General features: G+C 38.4%; 1 protein-coding gene across 1 annotated transcript in view; it reads right to left on the bottom strand.

Moving 5' to 3' along the window:
* The window catches only part of LOC149088368 (ecdysone receptor-like), a 198,580-nt gene extending 174,291 nt beyond the window's left edge, over window positions 1-24,289 (bottom strand). Inside the window, exon 1 of the mRNA XM_089247441.1 lies at window positions 23,788-24,289. The gene's annotated coding sequence lies outside the window, so the exon portion shown is untranslated. The remainder of the gene's footprint in view (window positions 1-23,787) is intronic.
* Between the last annotated feature and the right edge of the window lie 399 nt (window positions 24,290-24,688).

Here is a 24,688-nt window from a genome sequence, read left to right as displayed (position 1 = left end):
GCTGTAAACAAATTCAGAACCGCCATCAAGTATGTGTGTAATCAAAAAAAAAACGTACAATTGAACATAATTTTCAGTGATTTATCTTTGCACTTATTTTTGCAGAGTCTTTCACCATTTTTTTTCTGCAATAGTTTTGAAAATGATAAATTAATTCCAAGTACCCTAATTATGTTTAACTGTTAGAGGTTATTGTAATAATTAATTTCCCAACTTTGATTTTTGTTCCTTTTTTCAACTTCAAATTTTGATCTTAGATTTTATTTTATATGATAACTTCACGAGCTTGCATTTACTCACAGTGAAAAAGCATTTAAAATATTTTTAATTGGGGGCTCCTAACCTATGAGTATTCTTTTTCTTTAAAAAAATACTTGATTTTTTTAATAAAAAATATTTTGAACAAAGAAAAATTTCAGAATTTGAAATAAATGACAGAAATATGTACATAAATCCAAAATAATGCGAGAGTTTATGAAAGAAATAATTAGAAAACTAATAAAAATCGAGAACTTGAGGAAATAATTCCTAAATAACTGATATCCTTCCAATAATTTGAGACCACCTTTATTTGGGGCCCCGGTTCCATCCTCGTTCGTTCATCCGTTAAGACGCCATTCACTAGTTACAGAAACTTCGAAACTCAAACATTTCGGTATTTAGTAATATTTAATAATCATTTTCAAATTTAAAATAGATTCAAATTCGAAAGGTTAAGAACATCAGATTTAAATTCGACTCGAACGCACTAGGAAAAAAAAAAGTTCTCCATTATCTCTGTATTTTCATAACATCGCGAAATATTCAATTTACAGCAGGTGTTCAGCGGACGATGTGCTGTATTTTTCTCACGATAATAAGATCACTAAAGATGTCCAAGGTCACACACGAGTGATGTTCAAAATACAAATTGTAATACGGCATTACGTTAAACAATACAAATGCATTATATGTAATACAGAGAAGCCTGCCTAAAACGGAATCAAAATATACTCTATTCAATGATTAGTGCTTTTACTTACAACTTTACAAAACGAAAATCTGTCTATAACGGAATATTATTTCAGTCTGTTGACGTTCCGTTGCGTACAGGTTTCACTGTACAAAGTACATCCATATACTTTGTATTACGTATTCTAATTAAACGTTCCGTATTAATAAAGTTATCATCGATTCATTAAAAACCATGAAATATCACGTAGGTGATGTCTAACTAAACAGGCATTATTATTCGCGCTTTTAATTTCATTGCTGAAAATACATGTAGGCCTATAGAGTTTAAAAATTTGAAAAACAAATTTTGCGTCTCAATTTATTTATTATTATTTGTATTGTAATGAACCGCTCATGGTCGAACATTTGATAGATTGAAATGGGTTTTTTTTTCCATTTTTAATGCAATAAACCCCTACAAAATAAAACATCGCAATTTGGGGGTGGGGAGAGAAATAGAAAATTATTATTTTTTTTAATTTTTCCGGCTGGTGATATCGTTTGTAGTCTAAAAAAAAAGGAAAACATCGTCCATATACTGTAACTGATGAGAAGAAAAAAAAATCGTAATTAAATGGCATCATATTTTTTCTTCTCTCCGTTAAAATTATAATTTCGATTATAACCGATTATATTCAGAAAATACGAATTATAAGAGCCAATTATAGCAATATCTACATAAAACCGAATTGAAACAAAAAAAAATTCACGATCACGGGAATTATTTATTAATTCTTGCAATAAAAACCTATAGAATAGGTCCTATTAATAAATAATTATAATATATATTTAATTAATTAATTAATTATCTTGAATATATAACAGCAATTCACCGTAATAAGATGCTGCTCGAAAAACCTATATTTTTCCGCGCAAACGACAATCGAATTTCGATCCGCCAACAGAGAAAAAACTGGCGCGGAATGTGGAGTGTTGTATTTACCAAAACTCCACACGCCACGCGCTTTTCTTTACATATACAATTCAGAACGAGGCCTTTCGTGCGGGAAAGAATGTGTCTCTTTTTACAACACGCTCTTGAACGGCAGGCACCTAATCGCCTCCAATCTCAGTACCCCCTCCTATATCTCTAGGAGCATAGGCGGAGATAGGACTGGGGATATAGACTTGGAGGTCTGGGGGGCACGGCCATTATTTCTGGGGGCACAATGATGATGTCAATTCATATATGCATATATACATTAGATCAGTCAACTTCACCTTTGACGCTGGGGGGAGGGTGGGGGGGCGTAGCTCCGCCATGTCTACGAGGTGCTGCTCCAATCCTTCGCACAAGAACGTCCCGCTCCAGGCGTGCGGCGAAGATTGCACGTGTAAAGGGGCCTAAATCCAGTGGCGTTCATTTCCACTCAAGCCGCCAAAGTCTAAAACACTGCGCGACATATCGACACTGCCATGCCTAGTTACAAAGACGATCAGTAACTGGACAATTAAATCGCATTTCGAAACTCTTTCTGTGGGTACTTCTATGGCGCATAGAAGTACCCACAGATCGAGAGAGTTTCGAAATGCGAATCGGCTTCATTCAGCATTGCAGAAAAAGGAAAAAACCACTAATACCGTACAATTTAGAACGAGTAGAGGTCGATTGCCCTCACGCTGAATCGTTTTTCAGAGTAAAATGAGTCGATTGCCCTCACCTCAATTTCAGAAGGCCATGTCGTTTGCCCTCAACTCCCGATTTCTTTACATAGCAGGTAAGCAGGTATAAATCCCTCATCTGAATTATTATTTACCACATTAGATTACCTTTACTCGAACAGCGAACGGAACGTACCTTTTTTCTCTATCATAACATGTGACAATTGATAAAAATACAGTGACCAGAACAAATTTAATCGGAAATGCAGTAAAACCTCGTTAAGTCGTCGTTTTTCTTCGGCTCCGTCCAGTTTTTATAGATAACAATGCCCATATACCCTCGTTTACTCATCGCTAATTTCGGTTAATTCGTAAATATGGAAAAGTTGGGATTAAATATAACCATAAAAGCCTTATGTACCAAACTGAACAGCTCAAGCAACGAAAGTTACGTTGAGGAAGTTCATTACTGGAGGAAGCCTACTGAAAAACAAAAGTTCTCGAAACGTTAGGGACTGTTCAAGATTTACCTGATTTCTGCATGGGGGCCCAGCTAATTTGCGGCTTCAAGTTCAAACAAAATATATTTGTTGAAAACCAGACATTTTTTTTCAAGTCGAGGCTTTCAAATGTCTACTTCTTAATGCCTAGCCCCCCCCCCCCCACAAGTCAAAAGTGCGAGTCCTGCATTCAAGATTACCTTAGAGTAGTATCAAACTACCGATGACGAATTCAAAGTAATGAAATTAAATGTCATGTATATGTAAAATTAATGCGCAATAGTTCTGTTATAGGACGAAAAGCTAGCTATATTCAAGAAGTTGCTCTGATTAGTCTAAATTAAAAACTAGTATAAATCATGTGTACCGGTAAATTGATAAGCTGAAGAATTAAAAACTCCGGGTTTTATTGTAATCTATAAATTTTGTTAATATTGTGAGTTTAATTCATATTTTAATAAATGTTATATTGTTTTGAATTTACACGATTTTCACAATATTGCACGTTGAAACTTTTTGGATAACGTGAGTGACGGCTTATCGAGTTTTTACCGTATATTTTTATTTCCGGAGTAAGTTTTAACTGTTCTACCGTCTCCATTCAAGTATATACTTCTTCTTTCTCTCTTTGTATTTTCTTTCAAATATTGTAAAATATGTAATATAATTGTAAACTCTCTAATCTGTATAGTTTATCGTAATTGACTAGGGGACAAATAAATTATGTTATGCACATTAGGATAGTTTTGTTATTTCTCTACTTATGCCATAGCAAATACAGAATTTTTATTAATTTTCATTTCGGTGGATAGCGCGGGAAAAAATATTGATTCTATATTTTAATTATAAATTTATAAATATCGTAAAACAAATGAAGGCATTAACTGGAGATGTACAAATGGGAAAGTCCACATCGATGAAAATGGTACAACAAATTTCCGATTCGGAATTAGCTCATAACCACGAGCAGGAAAATAATCTCTGGAGATAAATAATATATACAAAAAGGGTTTTTAAAAAAATCCCCCAAGGGGGGAAAAAAATTCTTCTCATACTGAAAATATCACCATTAGAGATTTGGAATATACAGTACGTGTGTGGAATAATCATGTACCGAACAAAGCGAATGTATAGCCATGTAAAAGAAATGATACAAAAAATAAGCAAAAATAATTTATTTTGGCAAGCACAAAATCGAAACTAAAATTGTCTCGAAATGAAAAAAAAAAAATATCCACTACAACAAAATGAGAAAAAGTATATAAACCGATATTTATTTTACTGCTTTTTATTATTTGTTATCAAATGCATTTGTTAACTTTATCTATGATTTAGTTCAACTGTGTGTAATAAATTTCATCAAAATAATAACTTACAACATAAATGTCTCCAAAAAAGAAGAGAAACATATTCCTTTACTAAGCATCAATTCAGAAATGTGATGTTTTTAGTCAACAGCAAAGGACGCTATACTAAAAACATTCTTTTTCTAGCACACGCACCAACACATTTCTGATCGCTCTTGACACTGAACATAATTTTCCACATAAAATTACCGGTTACTTAAATAACGTGTTTGAGAAGTTTCAAAATCACCCCATCCCCTATTACCTACAATGACGAAAATGGAACTGGGGGCGATCGACTTGGTGTAGGAACACGTTGAAAATTTAAGCCCTTCTATTTTGAGGGTAATTGACCGAACCCCTTCATGGGAGATAACCCGGATTCAATTCGTTGTCAAGGCCAAATTGGATATCTACGGGCCACCGGCTCGTCTCGAGACTCTTGGAAGCTTGCCTGAGTACGAGAGGCGTAACCACTTTTATAGAATACGCGAAGCCATGCCAAGCCATGTGCGTTGATCAACTTCTCTAATTCTCCGGGCAATAAATTCTTCAACGGACACGCTAATTCACTCACTTTTGATGGTGCGACGACGATTTCAATAACGTCATTCAATACAAAGAATAAAAACAACGAAACGTAAAAGTAATGTACCATTTTGATGCGCTAATTAATGAATAAACCCCGAGAGCAAAAGGGAATCCATTTCTCTATCTCTCGAGTTTATTTGGCTTTTGCAAATGGGCAGAGGAGGAAAATGTCGATGAAACGAAGCCCAGGCTCGGAAGGAAAACCACGTCGTTGTCATGTCGTGAACGACAAGAGGAAGTTCTCGAATATTTTTTTTCCTCCTAGATAATGTCATTAATGAGATTCGCGTTGCATTTTCATTACCCGCGTGCATTGGCATTGCTCTCTATACACGGTCGTAGTGGCTCTTCCCTTAAGCACCTCTGATCCAACTAGAACGAAGCAGGGGACCACGTTCCGACCGGCGAGTGTATGCATGTATGCTAGTCGAGTTATTCCCCTGAATTTTCCCTCTCCGTGTAAATAGGATAGTAATTCAACTGGGGCACCTGTTAAGGGTGGCGGCCTCATCCAATCTTTTACGCAATAATACTAAAGTATGTGTGGTTTACGCAATTGTATCTAGTCGATTATTATAACTTATTGCGGTTTCGCGCATCGCTGCTGGCGGGTGTAAATGAACCGCCGTTAACATGTGTTCACAAATAGATGCTGGCAACTAACTTTGTCGTGTGACAAGGGCATCCAGTGTTTTGCCCAGTTCAATAAGCATTGTTATCATGACTGTTTATCCTTCCCGACAACCTAAAAAAACATGACGGGGCGCGTCCGGAAGTTAGGCAATGGAAACAGTGTATATGTGAGTAGGAGGAAGGATTACGAAAGAAAAAAACTTCCACGGGCGATTTTTCTTCATCCAAACACGAAGGAGAAAACAACGCGAATCGAAACGCGTGGTGGGTCTAAATCGGGGTGTGTGTGTGGTTCTCAACCTTTTCTCCTTCCCGCACCCACAGTGTAATGCAACTTTCACCTTCCCGCCAGCCTTTGATAGTGTTTTTTTTTCTGTTAGAAAACTCAGTTTTTTTGTTTGTAATTAATTATATTCACTAATTTCTATGAATTCTTTTACTAATTATCAAATGCTCTTTTCGGTTATATGGCTAAATTTAGCTTCATTTTTTTAAATTTATTCAAAAACGGAACTAAAAAAAGATACTTAATTCTCAACATTTTTGGGATTTGAGGAGAGAGAGAAAACAAGACTCATTAAATAGTTTTTCCCTTTATGATTCCAGCCGCAACAACCTTTACATTAATGTAACATTGATATTTTATACATTTTATACTCAACCTTATACATTGATGTTTCTTTGACACTTGACTCAGTTTTTTGATGTTTTTCCTGTCATGTTCACGACAGTATCAAATCTAAGCACGACATGCTAATAACACGAGGTACCAATGTAAACAAACCACGAAATTGTTTAAGTAAATAATGGTATTTTTTCCTCAACCGAAATGAAGAACACGTTCGATCCTTAATCGAAAAAGAAAAAAAATTCTACAAACCAAAATATTTCGCGTAACATATTTCTGCAAACGAAAGCCAAGAGACCGGGTGTCGGAATATTGGCATGACTCATATTGTGTGTGCGTAAGAATTGAAAAATTTAATTTTCACCATCATTTCAATTTTTCTGAATGATCAGTCGACGCGTAATTTTTTTTCCATCTCGCACCCCCAAAAATGCTCTCTCGCACCCCCCGGTTAAGAACCCCTGGTCTAAATTCCAAAGCTACTCACTGTCTTCTGATGTGATGTTATTTTGCACATTCTAAAAGGTCCTGGGCACACTTATACATTGTCAACTTTCCATATGTTTTTAAAGAAAAAGACCATAAGTCTAACTCTAGGCCTGAGTTTTTAAAACTTAGTATTGCATTTGTCCTATCGCCACTCTCTTCAGGGGAAAAAAGCTCCCCACCCCCCGCTAAGCCAACCCATAGGATCCATGTTTTATGTGTGGTTTGTACCGTCCACGGGCCCGTTCAGTCACCCTCGCCAAAATGGGCGATACCGCTCCTTGTTTGGTTGTGAGAGTGCACTGCTACAGGCAATAGAAATTGGTTCTACTCTTTAGACATGAACGCCAGGGGCTCTGCCACCGGACTTATCCCGTTGCCGAGATTTCTTCCAGCCCAGCTTCGTGGCAGAGTCTGGGACAAAGTGAGTGCACCTAACAGTCTGATTGTGTAGCTAGTGTTGTGTTTGATATTTTAGTGCTGTCATCTATACTTCAAATTGTGAGTGAAGTGTAGTGATTGAATATTCTACACTTTAGACAAGGGTCTAATAAATAAATACAGCCCATCAAGTTTCGCAAAATACCAAAAAATGGCCTTCACCATCTCCACAAGGAGTGACGTAAAAAAATTTCTCCCTGTTGTTTATTAGGTCCAGAAACATTTGATTCCCGCCGCGTTGGGATTTTCAAATCTCCCACGTCGCCCAGTCAAAGCACTTGGCATCCCACCGAGAAACAGTGTTTCTCAACCTTCTTCAGCTCATGGCCCTCTTTGGATCACATTTTCTTCTCTTGGCTTCCCTGTCTTACTCAGCCTTCTTCTTTCCCTCCCCATCCCAGAGCGAGACCCTTTCTACTTATCGAACCGAATTTAATCAAAACTAAATTTTTTACATTTTTTTTTATAGATACGATCGATCGTTGGAACCCTGGGCCAGGCACTGTTCCAGAAGGTGGGTGATCACGACGCCCAAGAACAAAACTATATGGACGAACCTATACAATAAATCGAACCTCCAGATATATCACCTTGGGCTAAAGTTCAGTGAGCTACCTTCTTTTGGAGAAGTTTTTTATGCATGTCAGTCTCAACGCCATGGGTCCTCGGGTAAAGTGATGTTCTACGATGAGGCCCTATACTTAGCTGGAAGTAATAGATTACATATTTGCATTCGAAAATCATAGTACCAGATTTCATCGTGTAGGCCCCCGAGTCATGCTCACATGGGTTGAGATTAAGATGGCCCGGATTGTATGGACAGCTCTGCTGGATTCTGAAAGTAGTCACATTTTTTCCTACTATACTTGCACTTGAAAGCTTTAGTTTTCCACAGCTCTCTGTAGCCCCACTTCACCGCTTGTCGTGGCTCCCCCTTTCACGTGATTTTCACTCTCGTAGAATATTCAATGGTACCGCAAGGGCCTTTATATGATTACATAATGTGGCCCCTGTGGTTGAGAACCACTGCACTAGTATACTAACACCAACGCCTAAATTCGAGTTAAAGAAATCGTTTGCATCCTTTAGCGAATTGAAGGTGGAGAACATTTTTTGTGTTATTCAAAGCGGAACAGAAATAAATCTTCGTGATCTTTAAATCGAAGGAGACATTTTGATGCAAAAAGTCCCAGGATTCGTTGGTTTTTTCACAATTGCCTTTAGGTTTAGAAAACATCACTTTCGCAACTATATTTTTTGATGGCTGACAAAAACTCTCCTTGATTAATTTTTTCATTTGATTTTTTATTGAGGAACGTATTTTGCGTGAAATTCGTCATATACGAACGACATCTAGTTTTTGTTTTCATAACATACAGTATATCATTTGGCTGTTAATACACAGGATGGATGAGAAGTTCTGGACACATTTTAAAAATTAAAAACAAATCAACCAATTGATATGAAAAGATGCGGTTTGCGAAAAAATACCAAGAGTTTTTTCTTTTGATAAATTAGAAAAAAGTTCATTTTTCCTTCACAGGTGGCGCCGTAAAACGAAAAAATCGTCATCATAAAATTCAACAAAAAAAAAAGGATGATTAATTTTTGTGACAATTTGCGTTACATAAAACTGCCATATTTCATCCATTCAGATGTAGCCCGTGCTACAAACGGTGCTCATACAGAGATGTGATAGTTTGATCATTTGGTCATTTTTACCGCATCAACGGTCATTTTCTCAACACGAGGGCTGATTAGACCGGGACCTGCAAGTTATTGCCGGTTCTCTGAACTGCAGCGTTCAGCGTTTTGCCTTTTTTTATATTTACAGAGGGGTTGGTGCGTTAACCCCCTGCGGTAGGAAACTTTCCTTGGTCATGTTGTTCTCGTACCTGTTGCACCTCCGCGTCACCTTCCAAACAACCTTGTTCCTTTGGTATCGGCCTGGACTACCAAACGCTACCAGACGCGCACTGTGATAGTTTCATGCAAATGGCCATAACCATTAATTATTCACTGTTGTATTTTATGTGTTATGTAAAGTTTTTCGTTTTACAGCACTACCTGTGAGTGAAATATGAACTTTAATTTATCAAAAAGAAAAAAAAATCGCTTGGCCATGATAAGTATTTTAAGTGCATACTGCACATTTTTATGTCAATTGGCTGATTTGTTAACATTTCTAAAATGTGTCGAGGACTTTTCGTTCACCCTGTACAGTTGACAGAATTAATCGGGATGGATTCGGTCATTAATTGGCTATTTATGTTCCTTTTTTTTAAACAGGTGATTTCATTCAAGACAAACATCCTATTAAATCGCTAATGCAGTGGTTCCCGCTTAGTACGACTTCTTTTCAGGGTTCCCCCACAAAGCAGAATGTTTTGCATTGTTCTGCACTAAAAATTCCCATAATAGTGTTTTCACATTTTTCTTAAAATTCTTCCAGATATTTTCTGCAGTGGCACTGATTGTTCTGTGACCTATGTCGCAGATTTCCCTTTTAAAGCGTTTTCCCACTTTTTTTTCTCATAAATGTTTCCGAAAAACGCTATAAGCGGGATCCACCGTATTAAAACAAAATGATGTCTGAAAGACATTAAAAATTCAGATAAAGCAAGAAAAAATGTTGCAAAAAAAAAATTAAATTCCGCTCAAAACGAGAAATCTGTTAAAACGTAAAACATTTCCGCAATTGTAAGCTCTCGTTACCACGCAACTCAACTGTATTAGAAGATTACACCCAGAGCCGTAACTAGGATTTTTGCCATCCCCACAACTTTAAAATTTGGTAATTTTATAATGGTGTTCTTTGTTCTCATCTAGAATTGCGCCCTCTAAATTTTGTCGCCCGGGACAATTAACCTCCCCCCCCCCCCAGTTCCGGCCCTGCTTACACCAACTTCTGCTGCCGAATATACTAGTCAAACATAACAATACGCAGTATCCATATTTTTTTCTCGTAATGTTCCGCGGGTCCACAACTTCGTCATATGCGGAGGAAATGTTCAGTGGTGACTCAATCGAGCCAAGATATTTGTACCGTATTTAATATTTGATGAACGAGCGTTTTTGGAGCTCTCATGCTGTCGCCACCGAAGGAAGGCTCTCGCAAGAATCTGTCGTTTCCGCTTCGCGTGGCGTTTTCGGTAGAGGCGTATGTTTCGCAGCTGCGTCGGAAACGAATTTTTCACCTCTTCTCCACCCCCTTCTTCTCACATTTTATGTACGCGATCTCTCTCTCTCTCATTCATTCATTGAAACGGATTTACGTTTCTCGGAACCCAGAGAAGACTCAAATAAGGCTTTTGAAGATTGGACACACGGGCAGACCGAATGCCTTCATGATCGCTTGAACTCAACCTGCAGATGACTGAAAACAAATTTCAGGGTTTTATACGTTCATGAATGCGATTTCCTGACTTTTTTTCGGTTTCCTAGTCGTGTTTTCGAAAAACTTCCGAATGTAGCTTTCATAAATCACAAAAGTTTGAATGACTTCCAAAAGGATGAAAAATTTGAAAATATAAACTTATACAGTATAAACTTGACACTCACGTAAAAATCAAAATTATTTCACAAATCCTCGTAACATTTGCATAATTTATTTCCTTGAATTGAATGACTTGACTGTCCAATTTTTTACATTCTGAACATTCAACACGAATCTTTCTTTTCACTCTGTTTGTTTTTAGCTTGTGCCCCCCCCCCCCCCATCTTTACTGCTTCTGTTACGTCTATCTCAAAAACATTATAATGATTACTGGATAACTTTGCAGTATAGTAGGACCGCAACTCAATACTTCCTCAGCCCCTCCAAAGCAGAATGTGCCGAAATGTGCGACGTACGTCGCAGAACAACCAGTGCTGTTGCAGAACAATCTGGAAGAATTTTAAGAATAGTGTAGAAAAACGATATTATGTATATGCGAATTTTTACCGCAGAACATTTTCAGTCAGCTGAGGGCTCGTTGCAGAACATCGCAAAACATTCTGCTTTGGGGCCTCAGCCGAGCCAAGCACGTATTTTGACGCCGCTGTGTAATGCAAGAACAGTTAAAGGGTGAATTCCCAGCGCCAGGGACACAGACTTGCCCCCACCCCCGGGTTACGGCCCTTGGCTTTACTTCCTGTGGAACAAATCGCCAACCCTATAACTTAGGTCGAGGTCAAAAATAAAATCACTCGATACGAAAACACTATTTTAACGAATTTGTGAAAAATCGCGAGGTAAACTGATTTCGTAGGGGCAAATCCACCGAATCTGATGGGTGCACAAATGATCCGCGGTTTTTTTTATAAAGTGAGCCGGTGTCGGTTGCTTCCATTGGACCAGGACCGTAACTGATAGAATTTTCGTCGGGAAGGGTTCCAAGAAACGTAATTTTGTTGCTCCCACCTACAATTTTATAAGTCGATGACTTCATAACGGTGATTTTTGTTTATATAAGCCTAGTATGAACAATGCAAATACAAGACGCGAAACTGGTCCCTTCATCATCATCCATTTTATGTTTCAAAACCTTTTCATAATGTAACAAGCCGGCAGGTGACATAAAAGAAAAGAAATCATTTCGTACTTTCTTTCTACAGAAAACGAAGCGTCAGAAAGCAGTTGCATAAGGAGGAAATTGTCCATCGCCACTGTCACGGAACCGATGATTTTCGGTCTTTTTTTTTTTGGTTTTTTAAAGTCGTATTTTCTACGCTACCATTGGATAATTCGAATCCAATTTGTCCTCATCGTAATTATGCACGAAAAATGTTCATCTCGTAAAAAACAGCAAATTTAGGAATAATCTATCCGATTACGCAAATCGTACTATTACCACTAACCGTACATGTGCACCTCGTACACATTCCTTTGCGGAATTGATAACGAATCGATACATACGGGAGTATATGTTCTGAGTGTATATGATACCCCTAATGTATTCATGTTGTCAGCGTTGTGTTTGTTTCACGTTCTTGCTTGTGTTGCCATCTGTCTCTCATATTTTGAAGTGAAGATGATAAATGCTCGAATTTTCCAGTTATTTATGTTATATTTTCATGTTATATAATTGCAAATCATACTGCTGGATGACAGCATCATGAAGGAAACATTAAAAAAAAGCGTTATTAGCATTAGAGTTCCCCCCACCACGACACGTGTGACGACGGCAAACAGGAGCGACAAGCGAGATGTAAGGATTGAATAAATGAGAGACGTTCTGGGAATCATTAATTGCTTGCACAGGAAATGGTCGACGAGTGAGAGCGCGAGCGACATATACTCGTACAAATACGCCCACATGCTTGCTCTCTGTTGTCTACTTGCTCTCTCATTTCTGAAAGAAGACAAACAAGCGTAAAACTCATAAAAAGGCAGCTCTCGAAAAATACGTAAACGCTATTTTGCCATAGGAATGCGAGTACAGTCAAACTCGGTTATAACGACATTGAAAATTATCAACATTTTGTCGTTATAACGGAGGTGTCGTTACAACCAAAGTTGACGCTTTAAAGACCTTTTAAAATGAGATGCAAGCGAATTGTGTGCGTGAAGATGTTACTTAGAGTGACCATATTTGATCAGGAAAAATACGTGAAATTGAGATACATACGAGGCATCGCCAATTCTTGCTAAAAATGTTATTAATTGTCGGCCAAAAAATCACTAATTACCCCCTTTAAATAACTCTTGGCGAGAAATGCAGTGATGTGATTTGAAATGTAAAAAGGCGGAAAAAATGTTGAACACTTCCAGGACCGTCTTTGTGGGAAGTATTTCAGGACTCCGGGCGAAGTGATATTTCTGGGAGGGAGGGCCCCCCGCCCCCCTACCTGGCTGGAAATACCTGCTACCCAATTTACACATCCACTGTCGAAAATTTGACCAGATTTCATTTTTGTAAGGTGCCCGGCTCGGCCCATGCGTTTAAGACGGCAAATATGTGAGATTAAAATTGATATATTTATATAAATTATCTTCATTTCTGATTTTGGTAAGGGTTATGAATTAAAGTAAGATTCGTTGAAAAGAATGGGGGGGGGGGAGGCCACTTTTCTCAAATAAAAAAAAGTTAAGGGTAAACTTACAAAATATTCCATATACGTGCCATATTTTGCATCCTAACAATGATAAATAATACTGAACAACGACAAAAAGTGTTGTTATATCCGAGGTCGTTGCGTATTCATTGACATTATATAAGCAGTGTTCGTTATCTTTGCTCTCTATGGGAATTAGAACAGACAATCATTCGAAGTACAAAAGCCTGGATAACCAAGCGGAGATCGAGATGTAGTTCGGAAAAAAAATTCACATTCCTTTGTGGGGAATAGAAAGAACCACCACCAATCTCACACTGTCCGGGCGAGTGTTCCAACCATTGAACTAGAGGTCAGACATTTTCATTCCTTAGAGCCTATATATGAATGCTGAACGGGACTGCGCATGACAGCCTCCTAGCTCAATCATTGACGTTATAACCAAGGTGCCGTTATGACCGAGTTCAACTGTATAGTGTATAGCAGCGATTCTCACCCTTTTTTGACTCACGGAGCCCTTAAAGTAAAAAAATTGTATGGCGGAACCCCGTAGGCCAATTTTTTAATTATTCATCAAAGTTACTGATTTATTTTTACTATTTAAAAATATTTATAATTATTTTTTTTAATTTTACTGTTTTATTTATTTTTCTCAAGTGGCCGCGGAGCCCCTGGAGAGTGCACAAGGATCCCCAAGGGCTCCGTGGAGCACCGGTTGAGAACCACTGGTGTAAAGAAAAGAATCGATTACTTCAATGACGTTCCGAATTGGATTTGTGGAAGATGTAATGTAAAAATAATATCTATTTTTAGAAATAAATAAAACACGTGTAATTTGACAAGAAAGAGGACGAAGGGTGAACATTTTCTTTTTTCCCGGAAGTCAACGACAATTTTTTCCGTCGCCCGATCATCAAAAAATTAAACGCAACGTTTTATTCGTAAAAGAATCGATTATTAACTTCAACTAGGTGTAGTCGAGGACGAGAGTTTTTCTAAACTCAAAAGAATCCCAGATAAAAGGATCCCTGATTAATTACATTTGTTTAAGCGACGAATCCTCCCGTTGCTACCATCAAAAAATATATATTGTAACAGCAGGACAAAAATTGTTTTGATGTGTTAATTACAAACTACATTTTAGTGTACATGGAGAAATCACGTTCGTAAATGAATAATCAGCGTCACCATTTCTAGACTTGATTGCTGAATTGATCATTAGTTACCAGTAATCATATGACTTGAAGGAAAAGCGTTGTACGGCACGGCCACCGATATCTGTTACGATTATAATACCTTAAGATAAGTTCGCGTACACTAGCAGCCTAAACCAGAGGCAAATTTTTGTCACTTGTTGGCAAAAAATTAGTTTTACCGCCTTTCTTCCAATCTGGTCTAATTTTCTTGATTACTCATTCCTCGAATTCGCCGCCCTGTGCAATGACCGCTCTGCCCCCCCCCCCCCGTGAATACCCCCATGTCTCTTAGTCACTTTTTTAGCTACTCACATGCTTGCACACGCTCTAGGTCACTCATTTTGTCACACACTAACCTACTCCTCGATCTCTGGGCAGAGGCAGATTCATGGTGGGCTGTACCACCGTCCTTCTCCCATTCTTATTTTCTTGGTCACTCATTCCAAGCTCTCCGAACTTGCTGCCCTGGGCCCACTGAGCCCTCCCCCCCCCCGTAAATACGACACACGGAGTGGTAATCCACGTAGATTTGGTCTTTCTGTGTATGTATTTTCAGCATTCCCGAAAAATAATTTCTTAAAATGTTCAAAAACGTTCTTAATTGCTCAACCCGAGGAAATTAATGACAGTCATTCTATACCAGCGTTATCCGAGAAAAATAATTTTGAAGAGTAATTTCCCTCCTCTCCAAAATTCAAAGGGGTAAATTATGCAAAATCAGGGGGATTTTTTTATGGGAGAAAAACAAAAAAAACAACTTTTACTATTAAAAAAAGTAATTAAAATTTTTGAGGTAGTATTTTCACTTCTTAACGAAATTTGGAAGAGTAAAATTAAATTTTGATGAGCGAATCACGCATCTATATACATATATTGGCAAACACTGTTCCACACTAACCTAGAGTTCAGGGTTGGGTGCTCTTCGTCCTCAAAACTTGTATGTCATAATAACTTCTCCCCCCCCCCTTCCCCACCAGCTCGGAAAATGAAGTCCATAATATGCTACAATTTCCCTCATCTACGAAATTCTTGCAATTTTTTTATCTTTTCTTTTCCTTTTCAATACGCGAAAAAAAAATGGAGTCTCTTCTGGATGTGGTGTTACGCGAGCGTGTAGCGACAGCCGAAATCCGCTTTTTACGTCACGCTGCGTGAGAAAAAAAAAGCCCTCTAGATAAGAAACCGGGTTCCAGTTGTGACCCTAAAGGTAAAATCTGCGAAGAATCTAGGTTTCTTGCACAACCACTGCATTCGGTCAAGAGGCCTAACTAGGCTGCGTCCCACTAACTGGCGGCTACTACTTCATGCTCGCTCGCTATGCTCCTTCCCCTCCCCCTCCCCACTTATGTATTTTACTCGATCGGGCTCGAAATTCTGTAGACGGGGGAAAGGGAATATGAGGTGAGATTGACGATAGATATCCCTATTAAAAAAATTGAAGGCAAATATTACAGAATCTAAAAAGAGTTTGTGGGCAAGATGGATCCTTCTAGAAAATATTTACTTTCGCGCAGTGGGCAAAGATTATTATTTTCTTCTACGTGTACATTCACAGGTCTATTCCAATTTGTCAGTGAAATTTTCACCGTGTACCTCACTCTTTCGTTAAATTACAACGAAGATTACCGTACACTATTTCAGTCACGAATTTTTCAACATTATTTTTTCATCTGATGAAGTGACTTCCTCATACGTATAATTAGAAGGACTCGGCTTACAATAATTACTTCCTTTCAAACCGTCCGCAACAACGCTCTATCGCCATTGAGATTAAAGTGAAACCTCAATATAACGATACTCTGTGGACCAGGACTTGACAAATTAAAAAAAAATTTAACCGCCAGCAGAATTTCTTCGGAGCCAAGCACAGTTTTATTCTAAAAAAAAACTGTTCTAAACGATGAATTTCCTGGACTTAATGGTCCTTCCATCAAAATTAATGAAATAATTTCAGAATTAATGCAAAACATTTTCTTAATTAATGGAAAATGATTTCAGAATTTGACAAACAATTCCAGAATATATAAAAAATTACCCTAAAATTAATTAAAAATAGCTGAAAATTAATGAGAAATAATTCCAGAATTTATGTAAGAATTAATTTTAGAATTTGTGAAAGCTTTCTATAATTTGGGGCCAGAAGACGTCATTGATTGATTTCACGGATTTAGATTTCAAAAACGTTTAATAAATATTTTCAAATAAAAAGTAGACCCCCCAAAGCAGAATATTTAGCACTGTTCTGAGACGAGCCCTCAGCTGACTGGAAATGTTATGCGGTAAAAATCCCCATATATGTAATAGTGGGTTTTTTTTTTTAATTCTCGTAAATTGTTTTGCAGTAGCGCTAATTGTGCCAAATCTATATCTGCTAATAGTGCTAGAATGTGTCAAAATTTTGGCACATTCTGCTTTCGGGAAGTAGACTGATGGGTCGCAAAGTTGATCATCTTGTTGATTTCGGGTTAAGAACCCCTTTTCTCTATAATCAATGCTATTTTTCCGAAAAACAAAAAAGATGAAATTTAAATAAGTAACGATTTTTAAAATCAAGTAAAAAAAGATGTTAGCATAAAGGAAAATTACATGCGATAATGTTCTTGGTGGTGGATGTTTTGTCTTCTCTCTCTCTCTCTATGATTCTATTGAACTATTCTTTCAATGTGAAACAATAAAATTTCAACTTCCAAAAAGTAGGAAAAATAGTTGTTGGAAGTCTATGTGTGTGTGTGTGCGCGTATATATATATATATATATATATGAAATTGATTTTCTGTGTGTGTGTTCTCTATACAAATCTACAATTTTAGATCGGTCGTCGAAAAATTTTGCATATATAACGAATGGGACCCGACTTGAACGATTGGCTACTTTAAAATTTCGTCAGAGCTGAGCAAAAAAATGTCGGGCAACAATGGTTTTTGGGCCTTAACAATCACTTTCGGAGCAATGGTTTGTCACTTCTCTAATACTCCTCAGAATCATCATCAGCATCACTTTGAGGAACAGGCAAAGGATGATCCCCATAGAAATGTGTTAAAACTGCCAATTTTACTGCATAAATGTGGAAATTTAGTGGGGATTTCCTGCCACATCAATAATTTTAAAAATTTTATTGAATTCTCGATTTTTGAAACATTGAGTTCGCTTAGAGATGCGAAGCCCAAAAAATTAAATATGAAGTAATTAGCCGGATCTACTTTTGAGTTGGATGTCCATACAATAGCATTGATTTCACCTTTTTATTTATTTCTCAAGCATGAAAATTTATGTCTCCATATTGTCTTTTAATATTCAACTGTATGAATTCATGTAGTTTAGGACGTTTTAAAATTAATTAAGGGTCCGTGAAATACATCGAAGAAATTCCACAGCTTTAATTAATCATTTTTTGAAGCAGAAACAGGCAGATGCATAACTTGCACGCACGGGTCGAAATGCCTAGTGACCCTTTAAAAAAAGAAAAATATATATATTTATTTTTACGTTTCGTTAAAATCTAGATTTGTTTCTTTCATGAGTCGCGCAGGAAGTTGCCATATTGGTGAACTTGGACACAGTTTGCATGTCCCTGAAAGAAAGAGGGAGATATCAAGTGATCCAAGCCTCATTGAAGAAAACAGGGGCAGTGCCAAAAATAAAAAAGGTTGCCGCTTAAATCACAAGTAATAATAGTAACGCTAGATTACATTTTAACAAAAGCGCTCTAAATCGCACCATTTTGGGAAAGGTAGCCAAATGGTTTCTCAATGATCGTCCAGTACAATCTTGTAATGAATTTTCAGAAAATTTGACATTGACACAAAACTAAACGACTATTTGACCCATCTCTAATATTTACTTAATGTCTAACTGTATTTGCATGTGGCGCCCATAAATTCACCACGTCAAAAAAAAAAAAAAATTAGAGCTATATAATATAATAATTTTTGGCCCCCCAATTAGCGATAGGATTGATGCGGCTCAAACGCCAGACGCCTCCCCTCATCTTAATGGCCTCGTCTCAAGACAAGATCATCAAAACTTTCTCTGCCCGAAATGTTCGTAAAGCTTACGCCGCTTCCTTTCTCTCTAACCGAGTATAACTCCGGTCAATCGCCATGGGCAATTTACTACCGATTGAGTTGTGCCAGAAGTGTGAGTGTGTGGAACCCAACAGTCTCTGAGTGCGTACATAGTGGTATGTCCAATTTTTCAGTGCTTCCATTTATATTTCAAATTATGAATGAAGTGTAATGATGTATTTGTGGCGTTGTAGGCCTGTTGTCTCTGTGGCGAGACTTTTTAATGGAGAGATCGGCTCGCATTCCCGCTTCGAAGTTGGGAACCTCAGAAAACCAACTTCAGCCGACCTAAAGCGCTTCAGCTGGCGATTCGTTACCAATTTCTTCAATTTTCATAAATTTTTGAACTATTTAGGAAACTAAACGGAATCATTCCTAAACTATTCAGGAACTATTTTGGACTATTAGAGATGCAACATACCGGGGGGAAGGGGCGGCTGGGATATCCCCCAGAAAATACATTATTATTTTTGCTCTCGGGGGGGGGGGCGGATGGCCCCCCAGTTAATCTTTTTCTTTTCACCAAATTTTCTTTTTTTTTGTTTTTTTTACTAAAAAGAAAACCACTGCAACCTCAACCTACCTCTCCCCCCCCCCCACACCTACGCCAATGAGAGATATGATTCGAATTAAATTATATTGAAGGTGATAACACATGGTGATGATAAATCATCATCATGTGTTCCGTATTTTCCGGGACACAGTCCCGTTTTCTGTTTTTTTTTCTTCTGCCGACTTTATTGAAAACTGTCCGTTTCATCAGTTTTTTAGTCGAAGAATTTGTTGTTTAATCAAAAACGTTGATACAGGTAATTTTCCATTGATTGATTGAATGCAACTTTATCGTATATAAAATGTGCAAATTTTATGAATTTTCGCATTTTGCCCCCCCCCCTAAATAATTTAGGTGACTGTGATTACGAAACAGTGAGTACTGAGCTTGTGTACGCACACTCAGTGATTGCCCCCCCCCCCATACAAAGACGCTTTATCTGCTAGTGGTGAGGATGATACATCGCACATATCGCCCACTTATCCTACTTTTTAGTAAAATGTCCTACATTCTAGATATTGTCCTACTTTTCTCATTTTTTAGCAAATCTTGTCAACTAAATTCGTGTAACTTTTTTTAAATGAAAAGGAAATAGAAATATTGCCAAATAACACAAATGTAGTAGATTGCAATTAATGATTCTGCAAAAGTTGTATCCTTTCTTCAGGTTATTTGGGGGGGGGGGTGCTATGTGGTTGGTTAGTTTTTCTTCCGCTTAGTTCGAGGGTTCAGACTCATTTTGTGTCAATGTTTTGAGTAGTCATTACAACTTCTGTCTGGATGAAAAAAAAAATTATGTATAGGTGATAATTAAAAATAATTTTGTGTGTAGGTGAAAGATGAAAGAACAGTTTGCATAACAAAGCAGTTGGATGCATAGGCCTGTTCTAGGTTTGGCGATACTGATGCTGCCCAATAGCATTCTATTGTTTTCTGTATTTTTAGGACATGCAAAGGCATAAACAATGTTTACAAAGCTCTGCAAATAGTTAGAAATTAAAGTACTTCATTTGTCAAAAACGATGAAGCTGGCATTGAACAGTAAAATCTAAACAAATCCCTTTAAGAAAGGATGGACAGCGCAGTAAATAAGTTAAGGCGAGAAGGAGCGTCACTCTTAATAGACCTACATATCTTCATAATAAGCTATGCAACGTAGAAGGGGCGCGGTAGCCCTGGTCGATAAGATACTCGTCTAAAGTACCAAAGGATGTTTAGAGGTGTCGCGAGTTCGATACCAGGTTCGTCCTTGTCAAGAAACTCTCATGACACAGGGGTACAATAGAGACGGCGACATGACCGTAGAAAACATTGCTACCACAGGGAGTCCCCCATGGACGGGTTAGCGCACCAACCTCTCGACGAGTATAAAAAACGAGCCTGCCGTTCGGAATCGGCAATAAATTGTAGGTCCCGGTCTAATTAGCTCTCGTGTGCAGAAAATGACCGTGGTGCGACAAAAATGACCAGTGCATCGTGGAAGAGAGTTGACAGACTGGGCAGTGAAAGACTCCTCGAAAAAAGACTAATGTTGTATATTGTGTGAGAAGAGACAGAAAAGAATTATCTGTGGTTGCCAGTATGCTGTTTTGGTCCAAAATTGTTTTTGTTGACAAGTCATTTCTGTCACTTTTTTTCGGCTGGATCTTATGGGATACTGAAATAGTGCTATGAAAAAAAAAAATAATATAAATAAATTTTCCAGTTTTTTTTTTCCTTGATAAGGCTTCATTATGTTGTCTTGGAGGAGAGGCCGAGAGGGCACTATTCTAAATTTTCTAATTGTATCCACGCTTTTGTTCATGTATGAACTAGAATACAGCCTGTCAGGAGTCGCGAGCCTTGTTGTTTCAGATGTGCAGGAATATGGGGGCTGAGACTGTTTGAGCCTGTCCACCCCCCCCCCCCACCGAGGATTTAATGCAGTATTTATCTAAGTGTGTACCGCGCCGAGCTGCAGAAATTTATTTATTTATGATTTGAAATATTCCTTTAACCTTTTAACGGCCAATGTTCCTTTAAATGCGCACATTAGTTTTATTAATCAGAAAAAATATTTTTTGTTCATAAAAGAACTAGATTTCTTCCCCCGGAGATTCCAATCTTAACAAAAAAATTTCAATCATTTCAACACATATGCTGCCAATATATTTAACTTTTTAAAATTACCTATTTTTAAGGAAGAATAAAATTTATTTATTTTTTGTTTTTAATTTCAATGTTGTTTCTATGGACATGGGCGAGTCAGGAGGGGAAATTTTTTCATGAATTTTTTGATTGATGTCTGATCTGAAGGGCAAATAAAAGGAAAAAAATATAAAAATCAATCTAAATCTGAATGCAGCCGGTAAACACTTAAAATGTCAAAATATCTACCAAATTATTCTAGGGAGCCGCGAGTTTCAAAACCTTGAGAACCACTTGGTGCCATTGTTTGTTTATACTGCCAGTAATGTGACCGTCCGTGTGGTTTCAGTTTGTTGCTATTGTGAAAAGCAGCGGGGGTATCAAACGCCAGAGAAAATTCGCCGGACAGAGGGGAGGTAAAATACACGTGGGAAGCGCGTGCGCGTCGTTATCGTGCCCTTGAAACGATGACCTTCGCCTCCTTTTTTTAGTTTCGATCACAAGGGGGGGTTGTTCCTACTCTTCTTTTCCACTTCTCTTCTGTCCCTCTTTTTTTCATATATTTGACTTATTTCCCGTTCCAAGCAAGGGGCAGAACCAATCGCGGGGTGGAATCCCGGGAACAGCTGAGCATTCCAAGATGCGGACCTGGAAAAAAAAGAAAAAGATATATGGGACGCGTCTCTGAGGAGCCGCCGCCGCCGCGTATCGATCGATACTCGCGCCATTGTACAGATCTTCTATCCAGTCGACCACGCGACAGACCCAAGGAATTGGGTCAACGGCTGGGGGAAGAAACTGACTATAGAGGGCAGTTAGAAATCAATCCCCATTATTATCATATGTTAAAATGTCTTATATTTCTCCTCTAGTCCTTTTAAAAACACGTAATCGTCGCCAAGCTTTCTGTTCTTTTTTTGGAAGAAAACTGATGTCTGGATCTCGTGTTGATATGCATTTGCGGGCGCTGAACGACGCCGCTTTCGAATTCCGCCGCTCTTTCATTCATTGAGACCACCATTAAGAATCCAGTGTTAAATCGCTGTCATCTGAAAAAACGGGACCGAAGTTCGTTCAGCTCTCGGGGAAAGACAGGGTACGGCCGCGAATTTATTATTTGTGACGAATAAATGTTCATGTTTTCGGCACAGATGTCTACGAGCACGACTTAATGAATGGTTTTGGACAAGGACGACGCGAACCTTCTTTGTGATGATGCCACACGTGGAAAAACAACTTTTTTTTTAATTATGCGCTTGAGAGATATTACCTATGGCGAACGAGTATTACCTATCGTGAGTCGTCTCAGTCTCAATACTGTCATGGATTGAAAATGTGTTCCTGCAGAAACGAGATGTGGCATGACGTCCCGTTACGAGTGGCTCGAGTTTAGTGCGATAAGTTCTGGTTAACGTGGCTTGTAATTAAGAGATGAAATTCATACGAATGCATGGCCTCCACAACCGACAGTGGGACCCCAAAGCTGGAATCTTTGGCGGCCCCCTCCACAGTGAATTTAGTGTAAAAAAACCAAAAAATAGTGGAAATCATCCCGGGCCTGTCACCTTGAGGCGGCCATGCACGAAAACATATACAATATATATAGGGCTTTAAAATCGAAAAAAATTTTAGGCGCCACCCAAATTTCTTAGGGGCAAGAATGATTTTATTGGCAAGAAAAACGGTCCCACTTTTCCAGGACTTTATATCTTTTCCTATGTTAAAAGATACGCGGTCATGAAATCAGAAAACTTTATGTCACTCACAGACTCCAATTTTGTAATCACATACAGTAAACTTTAGGCACCAATACCGATTTTATAGTCGCCATGGCTACCTGGAATTTGCCAACCCTGAAAATATCCTTTACTTCACGAAGAACCACATTCTTCATTACTCTTTTGAGACATCACCTCTTTATAAACAACAGTGGCTTTCTAAGTGGGTACCGCGGCTACTAGGGGTATGCCACCCCCCAGGCTAGGATCTTTGGCGGGCCCATTTGTAATGAAAATATAGTTGTCCGGGTCAAGGGGTTGAAACTCTGTCAACGCCCCCCACCCCATGACCAGGGGCATCACTTAACTAGTTAAGGGCACCGAGGAGAGTCGAAGATATTGATGAGTGTATACTCAATACAAGAATGTAAAAACACGGCGAGTCAACTGTGGGTCAAGGCATTACCTTCCCCAGGCAGCAAATTTCCTCGGGGAAATAGAAAATGTCATAGTAAAATCATCGATTTTTACAATGGAGGTCGTAAAGAGATTTCTGTTGGTTGGAAGAGTGACAAGTATAATTTTGCTACCATCCACATAAATCCTAGTTGCGCCCCTGCCAGGGGAGGGGGGGGGGTGTGAAGCTCTATGGCAGACATACGAGAGCTCCTAAGAAAATACCGAACGAACTAAGTGTTGAAGAACAATTTCTGTTACGTGAATAGGATTCAAGCCAAAAAAAAAAACCCCATTAGGTCCCCAAGCTTCTTCTTCAGAGGAATCCACCCGCCCCCTCCCAAAGATGGTCAACAGAAACACTGACCTTTTTTCGTTTCCATGCGAAAGCTTAAAATAAAAAGGAAGAACACTCACCTGGCGTCGGCTAAAGTAGTATGTATATCGTATCCTTTTATTATGTTTGCTTTTCCGTTCGGTCCGCACAGAAAAATCCAATTCGATCACTTTTTACACACGTGACAACAACTTGATGTGGAAGGAACAATCGTGACATTCGCGTCACTAAAATAGTTCCACACCGTCCAAATCCATCGATTTGAAATAATGATAATTTTCAAAAAGTATCGGATGCAGTGATGGTCTTTTTTTTTCAATTAAAATCGAGCGGTATCCTTAACACACACACACATCACCAACACTTCGAGCCCAGGCGAGGCACTTCTTAGTATTATTATTATTGGTGATAGTAGGTGTCAAGGCTGCCTACTCTACCTTCATTCGTACGAGGCAGAAACGACAACAATAAAAACAACTGAAAAGCAATCGAGTTCAGTCGATCGGAGCGGACAAAACCCGTACACACAGTTTAAAACAGTGCGCGGCACGCAACACACGCCCAAGCACATGCACGAATGCCAAAAGCTAAGCTACTCCTTCAGCGCTGGCGACAGCAGTCCGGGTTGCCACAACGATCCGAGGCCGAGATAGAGCCAACCAACCGGCAGTGTTGGCGCAATAAATAAAAAAGTTCTTTCGAAAGGGAAATCCACACACCACCGCATGCACGTCGTTTTAATTCAGAGAAAGCGTTCGTTCGAGCAGCCAATTTTCACGTTTTTATTGTTATAAAAAAATATAAAAGCTTTATTTTTTTTATTACTCGTTTAAAGTTAACTGCAAAACTGATGTTAACTGTAAAATAATCATAAAGTATAGGGTGTCCACTTTTATTGCCAACTAGCAAAAATACCCGGGTTTTGTTCAATTATTGGGAGGGTTGAAAAAGTGGCAAACCAAAAAGTTTAAAGGCACATGC

The sequence above is a fragment of the Pholcus phalangioides genome, unplaced genomic scaffold, assembly GCF_987345545.1.
Source record: "Pholcus phalangioides strain wild (caught in Gottingen) unplaced genomic scaffold, Ppha-v1.0 ptg000003l_1, whole genome shotgun sequence".
Classification (NCBI taxonomy): domain Eukaryota; kingdom Metazoa; phylum Arthropoda; class Arachnida; order Araneae; family Pholcidae; genus Pholcus; species Pholcus phalangioides.
Note: the sequence above shows the minus strand (reverse complement) of the source record. Positions and strands in the feature narration are given on the sequence as shown.